Source organism: Meriones unguiculatus, chromosome 10 (genome assembly GCF_030254825.1).
Source record: "Meriones unguiculatus strain TT.TT164.6M chromosome 10, Bangor_MerUng_6.1, whole genome shotgun sequence".
NCBI lineage: Eukaryota > Metazoa > Chordata > Mammalia > Rodentia > Muridae > Meriones > Meriones unguiculatus.
Window position 1 is genome coordinate 100,117,224 of NC_083358.1, and position 18,558 is coordinate 100,135,781.

The window sequence follows — 18,558 nt, forward strand, 5'->3', positions numbered from 1 at the left end:
CCTCCAAAGCAGTCAGCCTCATTTGCTTTGCTCCTACTTGCAATCAAGGGTTGAGCCCCAAAGACATCTGGAGTCTTAAAACCCACTAATGATAATCAGAAACAAACATAAAACCAAATAAAAACCATTTGGAAATCTCTGGCCATGGATGCTATGTATCTGTAGAGTCCTGAAAGGAAGAGGCCCCATGCTTAATTGCAGTGGAAGGGGAGGCAGAGTTGGCATAAGCACATCCCTATTGAGACTTAGACTCAGATTTCAACTCCAACTCTGGTTGCCAGCTGGCTAAGCCCTGGATCCCAGTGCCCGTATCTGAGTTCTCTGAGAGCCAGGCCCAGAGTCTGGTGGGAGGCCAGCTGGGGCAGCTTAGGAAGGGCTCAAGGCATCACAAAACCCATGGACAGCTGTGTCCATGGTAGCAGTGGGCAAAAGGAAGAAGGAATGGCGGATGAACGCAGTAGTTAGAAGTGGCCAACATTCAGTCTTGTGTCCTGCACAGTCCTAACAGTTTGGGAAATGGTATATAGCTGGGTAGAAAATCCACTTCACAAAGACCCTGCCTCACCAGGCTACGAGTAGCTATGTGCCTTTTGGTAAACCCTTCTATCCTCTTGAGCCTGCATGCTCTATCTAACAGAGTGCGGGAAGCAGGACATTAATCAGGACAGACTAATGAGAAAAAAACCATGAGATTCTTTTTCTGTTTCCATTATGTTATTTTTAATTTCAATTTTTAGTTTTTCTCCGGGATATGAAGCCCCAGCAGTAGTCCAAGCCTCTGGATACTATATTCGTGAATCTTTTATTATAGGATTTACACTTCATGCTCTATGAAAAACAACAACTAAACCCAGATGCCTGGGTACAGTGGAGAGTCAAGAATGTATGCTTTAATGCATGAAATGGGAATGCATGTTATTTCCCTGACTACTACATATACTCTAGGTCTGAAAAACAAACTCAGAATTGCTTTGTAAACCACACACACACACACACACACACACACACACAAACTGTACAAAACCAAAGGGATCCTTACCACTTGACTGATGTATCCTAAAACCACTTCCCATTTGTCTCTTCTCATTGGTCAGTAAACTTTACTGAGTGACACCTTTCTGAAATCATCTTTGTGCAGGGCTAGGGAGACAGCATGTTGAGAGAATGTATAGAAAGCCTGGTAAGGCAAGATGGTCATCAGCTTCCAGGTTTCATACACACAGTCAGCTTCCCCCCTCCCCACAGTCCCTTTTTACTTATCCTGTATCCTAAAGGTATTTCCAGGTCTCATCCTGGAATTCAACTCATCACACTTGCAAGCTCTCTCCTCCTTTCTTACCATCTTTACACCCTCATGCATGTGTTCCCATCTTGGGAGATGCCATATTTTCATCTGCACTATGAACACCATTCCTACAGGATCAAAGGAGTCCTTAAAAATAAATGAGAGCCAATCGCCTCTTTGTCCCATTCCTAGAGAGTGTTCCATCATGCACCTTCTACATTTCCCCACCTCTTTCAAAAGGGCAATGAGTGCATTTTGTACCCAAACTTTAATCCAAAGAGCCAAGGCCCATGAGAAACTGGTAGTGGCATTTCTCAGGGAAACTGAATCAGGCAAAGCAGTAAGAGCAACCAAGAGAAAGGAGGAAATGAAAGGAAAAGAAAAACAAGAGAAAAATACTTTTCTTAGTCTTAAAATCACAGTACTTTCTGAGTCCCATAGATAAAGTCCGAAGACAGGTCTTGTGAGTGGAGGGGAGGGCAAGGGAGGCTCCAACCTTTACTGGCCCTTCAGGCAGAAATGCCCACTGAGAAGTGGGTCATTTCTAGCTAAGGTGCCTTGATGGGTCTGGAACTCTCCAAGGTGCTGACCAGGAGAAGCCCAGCTATTTCCAGCTCTTCAGAAGGCGGTGGAAGTGAAGTGAAGTGGGCAAGGCGCATTCCCTGCCAGTCAGCAGAAATGTGAGAAGAGAGTTGAAGGCTGAGGACACACACGCTCATGCTCTCCAGTTGCCTCTCTGTGCCCCCGAGAGCATGATTTGTAAAGCCTGAGAAACGTCTCCTGCTGGGAGAAATCTAGCTACGTGATGTGGAGATTAACACTTGAATTATGAGATGCAGTGACTCACCTCTCAGGGGACTTTGAGGTTCTTAGGTGTGTGGGGTGGAGACAAGAGGGGAAGCAGTTTTCAAGCAATCTGTCTTCAGCTGAGTCCCTGAGGTGCTTTCACCAGCCTGAAGATATGAAGGTAATGTCCCATTTAATTCCCTTGGTTCTGAGCGATCGACACAGGCTCTGTCCTGCGCTCTTTTTACCCCATTCTCTCTTCATGCTCCATTTCTGCTGAGCACCCTCCAAATGGGTCTGGGCTTTTGAACACTCTTCATCTGAGACCTGTGGGTGCTGCACTCTGCCTTCCTAGATGAAGGTGACTGCCAGCTGCCCCAGAGTTGCCCCCTGTTACTTGTTAACATTGAAACCAGGGGACAAATAGGATGAAAGCTGTTTCCAGGAACACAACTGAATGTAGCCGTGGGCAGTGATAAGATCTTTTACCATGGGGGAGAAATTGAGCTCACAGCCTACCTTCAAGATCTGAAAGGGGCCACCTCTTAAGCATTCTCTGTGTTGAAGACTTCCAGAACCGCTGTTCTTTAGAGGGGCCATTTGTTTATGCTTGGCCCCCTTAAAAGGTCTGAAGCACAGGCTAGATGAAACAAGTGGAAGTGTTTATCTTTAGCTTTTGCTAAGACAAAAACACAAAGGAGAAATAAAGCAGGAAACTGTGCCCCGTGATTTCTCTTGCAGACCACCCAGTACGGTACTCTCCATTCCTCCTGAGCATGTCTTTCCATTTCCCGTGCCACTGTTCTCCCAATATGTTCTTTAGACCTCATCTATGGCTGGTCTTTCAGGACTTCCTAGAATTTACCACATCTTGAATTGCCCTTCCAGGTAGCTGAAGAAGACAGTTCCCTATGCAGTGAGGTTTTACAGCCAGTAAAGCATTCATTTCTTGGTAACACACCCTATAGTAATTGCCAGAGTGTCTGAAATCTTACTAGCAAATATATTATCCTGTGTGATGTGTTTCCAGAAGTTTCTCCTTTTGAAAATGCCTTCAACAGAAACAAACACATTGACCTGTCATTTATATCCCAGTATAATCCATTCCATTCCAAAACAACCCCTGAGCATTTCCAGGTGGGTCTATGTTGTGAATATGCACCATTCTGAAAGCAAGTTGTCAAGTAATGGGAACTGTTGGGTAAGAGTTAGATCTATTCTTAACAGATGGAGTTTAAGCAAGTCACTTCTCAACCTGTCTGGATCTCAGTTCCCTCCACCAAATAGTCTCTATTCTTATTTTCAGGAAAATCATTCAAACTTACTATGAAACACACACATATTTCAACTACCATTTATTGTTCAATGACCATGGACCAGCCCAAAAATGGTAGCTGGAAATTCTTAAATGACTTGAACTTGAACCTCCTCTGCAAGGCCCTTTGAATCTAGTAGGATCAGTGATAAACACTGATACACAAAGACCAGAATGCACATTATACGGAAGTCTAAGGAGAGCATAGAAGACCATTTGAGCCAATCTTCAATGCAGTTTGAGCAAAGGAGATGACCTTGGGTTCATATTTCATAAAAATCATCTCAGAAAGGTTTTATGTAAGTAAGGGAGATAGTCATCTTGATTACTGAGCTCTCTGAAGAGTGTAGCAGGTAGATCAAGAAAAGAGAGAGAGTAAAACCTGCTCTGTCAGCGGACTACAGTGCCTCTCTAAAGGTGTGTCCAGCTGCGTTGACCCATGCTCATACCCAGATGCTGAGTAAGCCCTATCATCATCATTGCTGCCTGGGGCACATGAGGCTGGGGCTCCTGAAAGGGTTTCTTGAATTAGTAATAGAATGGTCTTTGTTGTTGTCATTGATTGGTTGGTTGGTTTGGGATGGGTGGTTTTTGTTTTCTGGGGTTTTTGTTTGTTTGTTTTGTTTGTTTATTTGTACTTTTTTGTGGTTTTGTTTTAAACATAAATAAAATACGCATGCCATCTACTCATTTTCTTTACTGAGTAGCCTGGCGTTGGGATTGGTGACTCTGATGGCCAGCTGTTGCGCTCTTTCTACAATGGCTTTTAGGTTCTTGCAGAAAACACTGTGAGTAATCTCAGCACACTAAGATTTGCTGCCCATCAGCTGCACTTCCAGCTCCTTGATATTGTGTACCAGAAACCTCCAGAAGCCACCGAGCAGCATGTACTTGGTTTTCTTGTTGCTCCCATAACCAATGTCGGGCATCAGGAAGTGGCCCTTGAATCTTCTCTGCACCCTGTTGTTGATACCTCTGGATTTCTGACAGTTTCACTTAATTTTGACATATTGGTCTGACTGGTGCCTGATGAACTTCTTGGTCCTCTTTTTGATGATCTTAGGCTTCACCAGAGGTTGGATGGCAGCCATGATGCCACAAAAGATGGCAGCCACCTCATAGATGGTGCTGAGGAAAAAGGAAGGGGCAGCAATGGGCAAGGGATGATGGTACCGGAATGTTTTTCAATAGGCTTCTATATTCTCAGATATCAAAGGCAAAAAGAACCATCATGAAGAGATGGATGTGTTAACTAGGGTACCACAAGTATTCCCTGAACCACATAGTCAAAAATATGAATGAGATGCAAGGCCCCAATGTTATACACAAAGCTAATGTGTTATTTGATAGAAGACCCTAAAAATATTCTGACAGCATAGAACAGTGGTAAAAATCAATAAAATGAACTTAACCAGATAAATGTTAAGTCCTGCTTTTAGATTTCTTCACAGTCAACCACATAAGGACTAGCTTTGGGATATCTGGCTTGATGGCAGAAATAATTATGCACTCTTAAAATGCTTGCTGAGAACTCACTAGAAACCAAGTTTTCAGCTCCTCATGCTCACTTCTGTTATTGCATAGGGTAGATTTCATTAAAACAAGATCTGCTTCTTTTCTTACATAATCAGCTTTTCTGGTAAGGAATTAAGCCTTGTCTTTATGTTCCAGGAGTTTAGGTCAAGTCCAGGGAAACACAAGGCTCACCGTGAAGCCTAGGTTATCATCAAGCATTCTATCTTCTGCCTCACCTCCCAGCTTTGGAATTACCAGTGTGGGCTACCACACTGCAACAAAGGCTTCTTGATGCCCACACAAGCAACTGTTTCCATTCGTAGACCATTCAGTTCTTATAACAAACCTATCATAATCATTTTATAGATGACACATTTAAGGATTAATGATATTAATTCAATTGCCTGTGGCTTGGTTGCTAGTAAATTTCAGAGCATTCAAATCCAACAGTTTCTCTTTCCACAGTCCATGCTGACTTCATGCAATCCCGAAAATATGGACTGAGGAGATGGCTCAGTATGTAAAATGCTGACCTCACAAGCATGAAACCCTGAGATTGAGCTCCAGCACCCACATAAAAAGTGGGGTGTGATGGTTTATGCATGTAATCTCAGTGCCAGGATGTGGAGACTTAAAGATCCCTGGGAATCACTGGCCAGACAGGTTAGTCTAATCTAGTCCCCAGGTCATAGTAGGAAACCCTGTCTTAGAAAAAGGTGACACTCTTGTGGCATGATACCTGAAGTCATACTCTGGCCTCCACATGCATGTATACTACACATGCCCACACACATGAACCTGCATTTCACACACACACACACACACACACACACACACACACAAGCACACACCTTGATGTGAGCTATAGCTACAGCTGTAAGCCTTCACTCCTTCCTTCCCGTCAGCAGCTTCTAGGCAGTTTTATCTGAAAGAAGGGCTGCACTGGTGAGAGGGGGCTTTAGCTGGCCACCAATGCCGCATATTCCCCCTTGTTATCACAGCTTTTCAGGAGGAAAAAGAAGCTGAGGCTGCCCTGATGAGAAGATGGAGTGAGAACCAGGACTGTGATGGCCCATGGCACTCTCTGCTCCACAGACCAGACTCCTGGTCCAGTTCCAATCGGGAAACTTTTAGAAGAAACAGCTGCCAACAGAGCTGATTCAGTGCCCTTGGTGTCTGGATGGCAGATCACCTGAAGAATGGGATGGAGGTAACAGTTTGGAAGAAAAATTATCATTGCCTCCAAATACTTGAATGTGCAGTTGCATAACTTATCCATTAACATGGTAGACAATTACTAGTGTTGATGTGTCGTGTTTTCTCAGCGTTGGTGAGACTGTAGAAAACAGAATGAACAGTGTATTGGTTTGTGCCTGGTCACTTGCATACATGTATCTAATTCTTTTATAAATCATCATCATCATCATTTATCCATGTTTACATATGAAGGGAAGAATGAAGAGTGAGGAGGGCTGTGTGGCACAGTGTGAGTGTGGAGGTTCCAGGACTGCAGTGGAAGTTTTGGTTGTTTTGTGTGTAGGTGTTTTTGTTGTAGTCCCAAGTGTGAGATGCAGGAATGCTTTGTCCATAGCTGATAGCAGATCTCTGTCAGCTGATAAATAGCCTTGTGAGAGGGCGTGTGGCCAGCTGAAAGCATTCTTGTGTGGGCTTTACGAAGGTAAAATAGGAGCCCACAGACAAAAAAGAGATAGCTTTGCATCGTGACGCTTTGCATTGCTTCGCAACTAGAGAGAAAAGCTCCAGAGGACTTCCTGACGCTTCTGCTGAATTGTCCACTTGTACTGAACCTTGCTGCTGCTGCTGTTGCCAGACCTTGTTGCTGCTTTTGCTATTGCTGGGTTGCAGGTTTGCTGTTTGACTGGACTGCTGGTATCCTGACAGCAAAGAGTGGAATTGCCCCCAGAACTACTTCTAAAAAGTCCACATCCCCCGTCCCTATTAACATTTTTTCTCTCCTACCTGGTGTTGAGGTGTTGTAAGGGATTGGGGTGGAGAATGGAGAAAGAAACATAAGGAACCCCAAATAAAGTAGGCTTTAAAAAATCAAAGCCAACAGAGGACTTTTGCAGTAGGTTTTCTTCTTCCACCTTTATGTGGGGTCTGAAGATTGAGCTCAGGTCGCCAGACTTTTGACGTAAATGCCTTAGACTCTACACTGCTCTCTTGGCTCAATAAGAAATTTTCTTATTCTGTAAGGCATTCAAGAGCACCTGTCAGTTATGCATTTGATTCTAGGACTCAGTAAGGACAGAATGCAAGTGGACACTCTCATTGAGTGTGACGTCCTTTGCTGTCTCCTGCCCCACTAGGGCTGAGAAGACAGATGAAGCAGACTGGCTGCCCTCAGGCAGCACAGGCCACCAGTCACCACTATTGAACTTTCTAAGGGTTTCTGAAGACCACACTGTCACCTTTGCCTTTCTCAGCTCCTGTGGGATGTAGCTCAGAGGTGATATCTGTCCAGAGCCTACCTCCACAGTAAGAAAAGATGTTAGCAGGCTGCAAGTAAAACACTAATCAATTTCCTCAATGGCTTTTCCCAAACCACTACCCTGACAGCAACTCTTAGATCAGGCCATCCAGTGACTTTAAGACTCTAAATATGTAAATAAGTTTTGTTACACCATTAAGCTTGTAAGAAATAAGACATTAATTAGCATTAGCATATTGAATCACTTAGGTGTCAGTAGCTAATATGGCTAATTGATGTTTAATAAGTCTTGCTATCTAATTGGCTATGAATTACATTAAATGTTAATTAATTACTTAGTTATTCTTTACACAATTATTATATGTTAATGTGCATTTAATAGCTTATTATTTGGGTAATTGTCTTAACAGTAAAGAAGTTACCTGTAAATGTGCTAGTTTGAACATATTGAGGCCACTCCTGAAAGAATTCTTTTAAACATAATTAATAGGTCAATTAATATAATTTGAAACTATTGGAAAAAAATAACCATGGATTTGGGGGACACAATTCCCTAGTTAAATTGGTCAGCTTTTACTTTGTTTGTTAGCAGCATCTATAATGGGCAATACTGTTGTTACGTATTCCATTAAACTATTTACAATAGCTCTATGAACAAGCACACCTCAGAGAGGGTCATTATTGGCCCATGTGTAAATCTCAGATGTTTTCTTAATAGAATAATGTGGTTGGCACAAAAGTAGATGTGATTGGGTTGCATTAGTAGAAGCGTAATCTCTAAAACAAAAGAGGTGGAGGCCTTCTCTGTCTTGCTCTGGTCCAGCCATACTTGGGTATTTTGTCAACTCTAAGAATGATACATTTAAAGAGATACATTATATGGAGAACTGGAGAAGAATTCAAGATGCAAGTTTTTTGCCAGGCTTAAAGAAAAACTAGTAAAAAAAAAAAATCTTTCTTAACATGTAGGATAAAGTTTGTGGAAGGTAAATTGTTTGTTTGTTTTTCAGGTGTAAACACTTTTTTGATTTATTAAAATTTATTCACTCTGTATCCCAGCTGTAGCCCCCTCCCTCATCCTATCCCAATCCTGCCCTCCCTCCCTCTTCTCTTTCGATGCCCCTTCCCTAGTCAACTGATAGGGGAGGTCCTCCTCCTCTTCCCTCTGACCCTAGCTTATTAGGTCTCATCAGGACTGTCTGCATTGTCTTCCTCTGTGGCCTAGTAAGGCTGCTCCTCCTCAGGGGTAGGTGATCAAAGAACCAGCCACTGAGTTTATGTTAGAAACAGTCTCTGTTCTCCTTACTAGGGAACCCACTTGGAGACTGAGCTACCATGGACTACATCTGTACAGGAGTTCTAGTTTATCTTCATGAATGGTCCTTGGTTGGAGTATAAGTCTCAGAAAAAAAAAAACCCTGGGCCCAGATTTTTTGGTTCTGTTGCTCTCCTTGTGGTGCTCCTGTTCCCTCCAAGTCTTTCTATCTCCCCTTTCTTTCATAAGATTCCCTGCACCCTGATTTCCTGACCTGTTAGAAGAATAAGTGGGGAAGAGCCTTGAACTCATTGGCACAGGAGACAACTTCCTGAACAGAACACCAACAGCACAGGCTCTAAGATCAACAAGCAATAAATGGGACCTCATGAAACTGAAAAGCTTCTGTAAAGCAAAGGATACTGTCATCAGAACAAAATGACAGGCTACAGACTGGGAAAGGATCTTCACCAACCCTATACCTGACAGAGGGCTAATATCCAGAACATATAAAGAACTCAGAAGTTAAAAAGCAACAAACCAAGTAATCCAATTTTAAAAAATGGGGTACAAAGCTAAACAGAGAATCCTCAATAGAGGAATATCAAATGGCAGAGAAAACACTTAAAGAAATGTTCAGCGTCCTTGGTCATCAGGGAAATGCAAATCAAAATGACAATGAGATTTCACCTTTTTTTTTTTTTTTTTTCAACTTACTGCTTCCAGCAAGAGCACTAGGTCATGTGGTAGAAGTTGAAAGGAACAAAATTCACACCCAGTCGGAGCTAAGGATGGGAGAAAGTGCTTCTGGAGTTAAGCACTCCCCATCTTTGGAGGAATTCAAGCATTCGCTAAGGAATTCTTAGCATTGGCCTGTGTAGAAGGCATGGTGAAATCCAGGTGGGTGGCTGGAGGAGATGAGCTTCCTGATGCCTTGGATGGCAGAGAGTCTGTGATTGTCTTGACTTGTGTGTGTGTCCCACTCACTTACCTGGACATAGCCTCAAGCCCACAGTGCCTAGTGGATGGTTCACTTGAGCAAGCCCTCCCAGGTGTGTGTAAATGCTGCTCTCTTTTGAGCAAAGGCCTGGTAGTGGGCACTGTCTTGCGATCTGACTCCCCCTGGGTTTGCATTTCAAGTTCCCTTCAGGTGTCCTCCACCAGCCCATACTCCAAGTGGGGCTCAGAAGGGACCAGCTGAGCCACTGCAGTCAATTATCTTTGACAGGACAGGACAGGAGAAAGGGCAGGCGCCTGGCAGGCAAATAAACTTAATGAAGTTTGTAATAGACTGTGGAAATATCAGCCGCGTGATCAAAGCAGGAATAAGCCACAAGAAACTATTAATTAAGACTCTCCCACTATCTCCTCTTCACATTTCCTCCTTCACTGTCACAGGAACATTCTAATTGTTCCCAGCCTTTCAAGATGCAAAGGCAGCTTTTCTTTCCCATATTTCAAAATGTCCTTGGGGGGTCAAGTGTCTTCTGCCAACCCTATTGGAACCCTTGGGTCCCCACATTCCAGACTTGCCCTCTGTAAGCAGGGGAGGGTACCCTATGGCTAAGTGCCTGTTACCTCATGACTCCTCACAGTCTCCTTATCCGCCCAGAATGCCCTTGCTTCTCCAGTGCCTCATCCCTTTCTCTCTGACCATGCTGTTGCCCACTGACCCTTCCCACCCAACTGATGTTTTGATGTTGAAACTCATTCTTGTCTTCAAGTGTATGTACTGGACAAAGGAAATATTCAAAACATCTAACAGTCAGCATAATAGCTCTACACATGAATCCATTTATGAACAATGATAAAATCCATGTCCTTTTAATTCTGAACTAAAGCTGCTTATTCTGTAAGTCATCCATCAAACCAGACCAGCCCTCATCCCATTCACTGGTTGATTTTTCAGAATCATTGATGTGATCTTTCATCTGATATAGGTGTGTCACTAAGCAAAGGTTTTGCCACAGGAACCAGAATCAACCCCTTCCAGTCACGGCCGTTCAGTTCGTAGCCAGAAGAGTTGCAGAGCTAGGAAATATGTGCACACGTTGTACCACAGCAGGACACAGAGCGAATGCTGGCACTTCCCACCCTCCCTGAAGATGAGCACCAGTCATAGGTCCTTCTGAAAGAATGCCTGCCCTGCAGCTGATTCGCTGTCCCCTCAAGGCCAGACCGCTTCAGAGAAGAGGGGTCTTGCTTTGCAGCTGCTGGGAGCCTCCCTTCTGCTCTTCACTAATCCCAGACCTAATTGCCCACCACTGTAGTCACTTGTTGGTGCCACCAAATGGCTTATGATCTATGTCCCAGCTAGTGTGAGCAAGGCTTAATAGCCCAACAACTGGATTGTTACAGCTACACACTCATCTGTCCTACCCCCACATGGCCTGTCACCTCCCTAAGGGCAGGTGTTCTAGAAGGCATCTTCCTCTTTCAAAAGGAAAAACAAGTTGGCAAAAGGTCCCAGGGGATAGGAGTGAATGACAAGTTCCAACACGTGACCAGGATAAAAGAGAGTCTGGACCGTATTTCTTCTGATTCAGGTATGTGGTATCGCATGGTAGACCCCAACTGTCCTCTCCTAAAAATGCCAGAGGGAATCACAGGGCACCCACAGCCGAGGCAGCCACAGCTCCCGTGGGAGACTTATAGAGACAGATGGGTACGTGGTGCATGAGGTACCAGAACTGGGAACAGAAAGGATGACTTATGACCGCTGTCAGCACAGGCCGTCCTTGTTGTTGGAAATGGCTTTCTTGTCGACTATGTTGGCTGAAGCCTCAACAAATGTAGAAAGATGAACCGGGAGCTCCAGCTGGGGCTGAGATCTTCGGAGGTGAAAATCATTAGCAAGAACAATTCCTTTCTCTGCATAGCGTTTATCATCCATGGCCTTGGCTGGGGATGGTGGATCTCTGTTCCAGAGAGGAGCAGTGGGCAGGATTAGGTCAGGCTGTGAATGACAGTGGGCAAACCCAAAGCTATTATCACCTGCCCCCCTGCCCCACTGCCTTCCTAAGTTGGCCTGTTCAATTAGCTTAATGACGTGGTAGAAGATGGTATTTCCAAACAGTAGAAACAGCTGGGCTGCAATCACTCTGCTTGCTAGTTTGAAGCATGTCAGGCTGCCTCTGCGCAGGGACCCTATCAGCATGACACACATTTCGTGGAAATGCTATAATTCAATACTGACATCTCGATCAATGGTCCCCATTTCTGAGCTGTCTTCCCTAGGAAACAGAGAAAGCATCAGCCTCAAGCGACCCACCAGATGCTGTGGCTGTGATGTATCCCGTCCACTGCCCTCCCTCCTGTGTCTGTGCGTTACTGTCCCATCCTATTGAGCATGGTGGCTGAGTGCAGTTTCTGAAATCAGACATAGCCTGAGTCTTCCACCATTGAAACTGCATAGGATCCTGGGCTGGCTGCTCGGACATTCACGTTGTCTCTCTAAAAATGGGAACCAGCCAAGTTTTGCTGCTGAAAAACAAACAAACAAATAAACAAACACTTTAAGAGACAATTTCTGGAGAGAATGTGGGGTCTTATCCTACCCACTGGAAGCCTTCCCTAAACTTAGCTGCCAGGCTTGGTCTTCTCTTCCTGCCTTTTGCCATCCCCATAATTTGGTTCTCTTTTGGTCTGTACATGTCCCCACATACTCCCCTCTAACCCAGGGCCTAGATGTGTCTCTGCTTCCCATCGTCTGGGCTTTTGCTTCTGCCTCTCCTCAGAGCCCCCTTGGTCTTTTTGCCAGGTTCTATGTCTTCCTGACTCTCTCCTTGGCTATTTTATATTGTCTGAGAGCCTTACTTCATTCATTAAACCAAAGAACACTATGGAACCAGAGAGCTTTCAAATCCCGTGCAGAGTAAAATAAACTCCCCCAAATGGTGATTTCCCCACAGCCTTGGTGATGCTCAAGCTGTGAAATCCAGATTTTACTACTGTAATTATTCTGCCTGGGGCTATGCCAGCTTGGCTGGGCTGGCAAGACAATGTGCCAAGCAGGATCTATTCACCCCCTTCCCACTGACCATAGAGAAGCTGCCTGGACTTCAGCTGAATGCTAAAAATAGGCCTCAGGGGGATGCAACAGCTAAAAATACCCTTTGGCCGGAAAGTTCCTCCTGTGCCCCACAGGCTGGAGGCAAAAGGGCTTTAGGAACCCTGGGGTCCACAGCTGTGTGGTCCCAGATGGACACTGTAGAATGTAGAAAGCACACAGGCAGGCACTCCAGGCAGCAGGCCCACCAGTTACTTAGGAAGCCCCTTAGAGGAAAAGGTGATCCCAGAAGCTGAGGCTGCAGAGGACACAGTTTATGGCCACCTCCTGGACAGACAAAAAAGGAAGGCAACATGAAGGCTTGGCCAGTGGTCAGCGAAAGTGAGAATCCCTGTACCTTGCTCTCAGATTTTCTTGGACACGAACACACCTATCATTAGCAGATGGGAGTGTTTGGATTAGTAGCTGAAGTAAGTGTGAGCCAGACCATGGCTGCGTTGTCAAGTTTAACGTGCACAATTGAAATGGTGCCGGGTAACATCGTGCCTGGATAAGGAGGCAGGGCAATAGGAGCGGAATCAAGACCAAGGAAAAACAAATACAGAATGACAAGCAGACGGGAGGAGGTGGCAGGGGCTAAAGGGGTGAGAAACTAAAAATTCCATCTAGCCCATCACCCAGCCTGCCCACTTGGCCTTTTCTTGCTCAGAATCCAGGAACTATCCCAAGCCTAAGGCCTGAAGCATCTGGATGGATGATCCACCCACACCTTGTCCATAACAGCTCCCCTATTGTTATCAGTTTGGTTCAACAGATGTTCACCTCAGACAGGGAAGACAAATGAGAAGCTACTGTAGAAAAGAAAAACCACGTGCCCAGAGCCTTTCTGCTCCATAGGAAGGTTATTACAAGAGTCGCAACTAAAAGAGTGACTTGCCTGTGGACTAGGGACACAGTCTTCTTTCTCCCTTCTTTTCTCTGCCTCCATGCCTGCTGTCCTCTCTATAACCCCTCCCCAAGTCCTGAGCAGTGCACTGGCAATGGCCAGCAAGCCGCCACCAAGATACATTCCCCAGCTCTGTTTCAAACTTTTGTTTTGAGGTGATCACCCTACATTGCCCAGATTGGCCTTTAATTTGTCATCCTTCAACCTCAGTCTCCCTAGCTCTGGGATTGCAGGCTTGTGCCAGCAGGCCTGTTCTTCTTTCTTCACATGTTTCACTCCATCCTTTTTTCTTATTCTTCTTGACTTCCCTCCCTTCTTTCCTTCCTTTTGTCACTCCCTTCCTTCTTAATTTCTTCCCTTTCTCCTTCTCTTCCTCTCTCTTTCCCTCTCTCCCACCCTCCATCCATTCCTTCTCATCTTTCTCTAGTCCTGCCTGACCTGTTTCCTCAGTCCTGCCTACCTGCCCTCTGAAGACTTGACCCTGGTGGAAAGCATCCTCTACCCAGATTGCTAGAGGGTCTCTCAGCCAAGGCTTGTGCAGCACTGGTTTCAGGCTGAGGGTGAAGTTAGGAGCAGATTTGCCTTTATCTCTCTGACTCAGAAGACAGGCCTGGTGGTACAGTAGGTGGTCCATTCATTGAGACCTGCAATTGGATACAGACAGGTGGCCCATCTCAGAGCCAAGAAGAAAATGAGTTTATGCCCATGGGAAGAAGCTATCCTTAACTGTCAGCTTGACTATGTGGGAAATCCTGACAGACTGGTGTGGAAGCCAGAACATACCAAAAAACTCCCTTGTGGGTTCTGCTTTCTGTCAATTTCTACTCTGAACCAACCCACAAAGTAAAAATACACAAAGTAAAAATTAATATATTCACACTCTTTGTATCAATGTAGTTAAAGAGTGGCAGGCCATCTTCTGATGGTATCATGTCCATCATTTCCTCTGTATTATTATACGTGCTCATTTATTTATGCATCTTGAATCTATAGGGTGATACTTAGTCTTGTAAATGCAAAGCTCTCCAACATTCCAATCTATTAATGTAGCTGGCTAGCCCTTGGCAGTACCTGATGCCTCTGAAAACTCAGTAGGTTTAATCTCCCTGCCTTTAGTTCCCCTATCTCCACAGCCTAGGGTGATGGATTCAATCCAGGCTGGACTGGTCATGCATGTAACAAATATTTATTGAACTCTTAGTAATACAAATCATAGTGCTAACCAGTGAGATTACAGTGAGAAAATAATAGATACAATCATTTCCCATCTGACTACATCCTCTATTCAGAGAATGACATTCATTAGATTTTGATAAAACGATAAAATTCAACTGTGGCAATTGAGTGTGCTGGATGACAGTCACAGGACAGGATGCCGAGAGCTTGATGAAGCTGACCTGACAAGGAATCTTCCCTTGCAAAAGCAGCAGTTCAGCTGAGAGCAGAGGACAAGCAAAGGATGAAGATGGAGGGATGGGAGGGCAAGGTTTCCATCTTCCTAGAGATCTGGCGCTTGAGGAAGCCAAGGCAGCCAGAGAACAGCGCGTGTGTCACCAGCACATGACATCAGCTCATGTCAGCAGCACACGACACCAGCACGTGTTACCAACCCTTGCAAACCTAATAGCGCCCTTCAGGAGTGTGTGCCCAGACCTTTTTTTTTCTGCCAAGTTTGTCTTGTATGACTTTGATTAAAGCCAGTGTGACAGAAATGGGGAAAGGAAAGGTTGGAGGCACAGGCAGACCTGGAATTCCATTCTAAACTCACGGGGAATTAAGGAGTTTTAGGCAATGAAGTAGCTTTATCAACTTTGTGGTTTTGGATTGTTTGTTGTGGTAGGGTTTTGTTTTTTTTTTTTTTTAAAGGTTTCTTCTAGACAAATATGGAGAGTAGCCAGAATATTGCAGATAGAGCAAACATGTTCCTGAACAGACAAGTTAAGAACCTAAGAAGCAATGGCATAATCCAGGCAAAAGATAATAGTTTTAACTGGGGTGGGGGTGTTCCGAGAAGATAAAGAAAAGAAGAATGATTCTGAGAGATTTAGGAAAGAAAATCCATAAATTTGATAATGGACTAGATGTAGGGACTGGAGTGGGGAAGATATTAAGGATGATAGCAGAGAGCTCACTGCTGATGTGTGGAGCCCAGGAGAGCCGCCACCTGATAGACAGGACTGGGGATGAAGGTGAATGGAAGAGCACGAGCTTCATTTCGTACAAATTGTGTCTCTAGGACCAGAGGAAAAAAGATACATCAGTAAACCGTTAGATTTATAAATCTCAAGCTTGAGAGAAGGGAGAGCTGAGCTGTTGGAATCATTAATGTGGTCCCTGAAACAATGAAAATGAAGAAGCTATTTGGGATAGTGTATGGAATAAGAGCCGAGAGCAAAGACAGATAATCTTAAAATGACTAGGGGAGTGTCAGCCAAGGCTGGACAGCCAGCATCAATCAGATTCCAGTCAGACCAGAGTTAGCATCAGCACTGAGGGAGAATGCGAATGTGGGGTGGAGACCATTCCTGCCCCAGGTGGCATGTGCTGAGAAAGATAGTCAGGCAGGAGCAATGGAGGAGCAGAGCAGAATCAAAAAGGGAACACAGTATATACCGAACAGCCCAGACAATAGAGGGGCTTCCAGCCCGTTGCCCCTTCTTCTGCTCCATCCGTTAGAAGCATGGCTACATATCCTTCCTGTTCAGCCTAAATAGTCTGGAGATACTCAACAACATGCCTTCTCTTTTTCTTGATAAGAAGCATGAAGCTAAAGAGGGCCTAGCATGCAATGAAAGCCGGGCGCTGACTGACCTGGGCAGGGATAACACGGAGCCCAGAGGATGAGGTGAAGACAGTCCTTCTACCAGCACTGTGTGCTGAGAGCTGCACACATTCTCTCAGCTGACCTTCACAGCGACTCTCAAAGACAACAATCCCTCCTCCAGATGTAGCTGAGAACACAGAGCTTAGACTTCCCCAAGGTCACCATGAAAGTTCACAATAGCTAATCCTTCCAGATTTATGTGCAGGAGAATGAGGGTGTGGGAGAATGTGGGCAGGAGAAGAGTGGTGCTCTCTGATGCAAGAAGGAGAATCTGTAGGAAACACACAGCGTCGGTTAAGTTGGTAATTCACAAACTGAAAGTGTCACCCAAGAAGGAGGGTAAGAATTAAAGGGTTTGGAAAGTGAAGCTAGATGTGGGAAATCCTGTTCTAATAGTACAACCCAGTGAGATATGGCAGTATCTCTTGGTCCTCCTTCAGCATTCCGGGATGAAGAAGGTGGAAAAGTGAGGCATCTTTGCTCAGGCTGAAATGATTTCTGAAAGAACTGAAGAAATGCCTGTGAGGCAGGAGCTGGTTTGCATGGCCCTGTCTTCATTCTCAACGTCCTTGTATCTCTTCATACCCTGGGCCTTGCAAATGTTTGCCTCTCCTTCACTCCTGAGTAAAGGGTTATAAGAAAGGGAAGAGATTGGTTCCGGATAAGGAACTTGACTAAACCCACAAAAGCCCCTACAATCTAGGCCTGGGCTCAAGGGAGGCAGAACACAAGGAGGACACAGAGCACCTGTATAATGCTCCTGGAAGTGGGGCTTGGAAAATGGTCTGACCGGGGGAGGAGGTGAACCTGAAATGCGGGGTAGTTGGGGAAGGCAGGTGATTGGGGCAGGGAGAACCCTGAATGTTGAATGTCCTAGCGTGGAGGAACTTGCTAGAAATGGAAAACTAAGTCCCAGAGGATAAACGGTGAAGACTGGGTGGGAAGTAGGAACTGGGAAGGGGAGCACCCTGGAGTGGAACTCAGTGTGAAGAGCACACTGAAGTTACAACCACACCTGGGCCCCAAGCTCATCGACCGCACGAACGCTTGTCTGAAGTGACAAGGTGCAGGCATCCACTTCCCAAAAAGACAGCCTCGCCAGTGACCATGAGAAAGGGACCTACAGAGGGGCCCTGCTGGCTGCCGCGGGTGACAAATGCAGAGCAATCAGGCCAATGGCTTGCAAACATTTCTTTCAGATAGAAAACCCTGTCATCTCATTCCCAATTTTATTTCATTCTCTTTCACCTCGTATTTCAGCTAATGGGAGCTGTCAAGAAGTCTCTTTGGTTCTTTCCCCTCCTCCTACAGCAACTCATGCAGGCTGACAGCCTGGGAGATGGGGTATTTGGAAGACCTGCACAGAATACATTGTTAAAGTTTCCGGTCTGGGGGTTTATGCATCTGTGTGCACTTCTGTGTGTAAAGGCTTGTCTGTGCTCACCCATCATCTGAGCATGTGTGTGTATCTGAAAAGCACATGCATTATGAGATTGGAACAGCCTTGGATGTGATGCTGGTTTGCGACTCTCAGTATCTTGTGTGACCAGATCCCCAATAGTACCCCTATAACATGAATATTGCAAGATGGCCATCATTGTCATCAGCTTTGTAATACAAGGAACATAAATACACCCCTTATGAGTCATACATACCACTGGTAGACACATGCAGGTAGTGCCTGCATCTAACAACTCTGTGCTGCCATTGCTGATATTCCTGACCCTCAAGGCCTGGTGTGCTCAGACCACTCTACTGACTCCTGAGCTCAGCCTGCCCAACTTCTTGTGCTGCCCCTGCTCACAGGCTGCTGAGCATCACCAGAGAAGCAGCAAGCATGCTTAAATCCCCAGGCGTACTTGTCCATTCATTCAACAAACATTTATTTAGTATTTACCATGGGTGAGACTCTGCTGACCTCAGGGGACTCAGCATTTAATAAAACAATTGTCCTGCACACAGAAAGCTTCCAGACAAACTTAAAACTTAAGAGTATTCTATAAGGGGTATTATAGTAGATCCAGACCCAGGAATCATGGCAGCAAAAAGGAAGGACCCCTGACATAACCGACCAAGAATGCAGCAGTACAGAAAGGGTGCCTGGAAGAGATTGCCCTGGCCCTGGCCCTGGCCCTGGCCCTGGTGAGACAGGAGGAAAGTTACCTATATAA

General features: G+C 45.1%; 1 pseudogene; it reads right to left on the reverse strand.

Moving 5' to 3' along the window:
• Positions 1-4,069: 4,069 nt before the first annotated feature.
• Positions 4,070-4,477, reverse strand: LOC110548954 (large ribosomal subunit protein eL32-like; annotated as a pseudogene).
• Between the last annotated feature and the right edge of the window lie 14,081 nt (positions 4,478-18,558).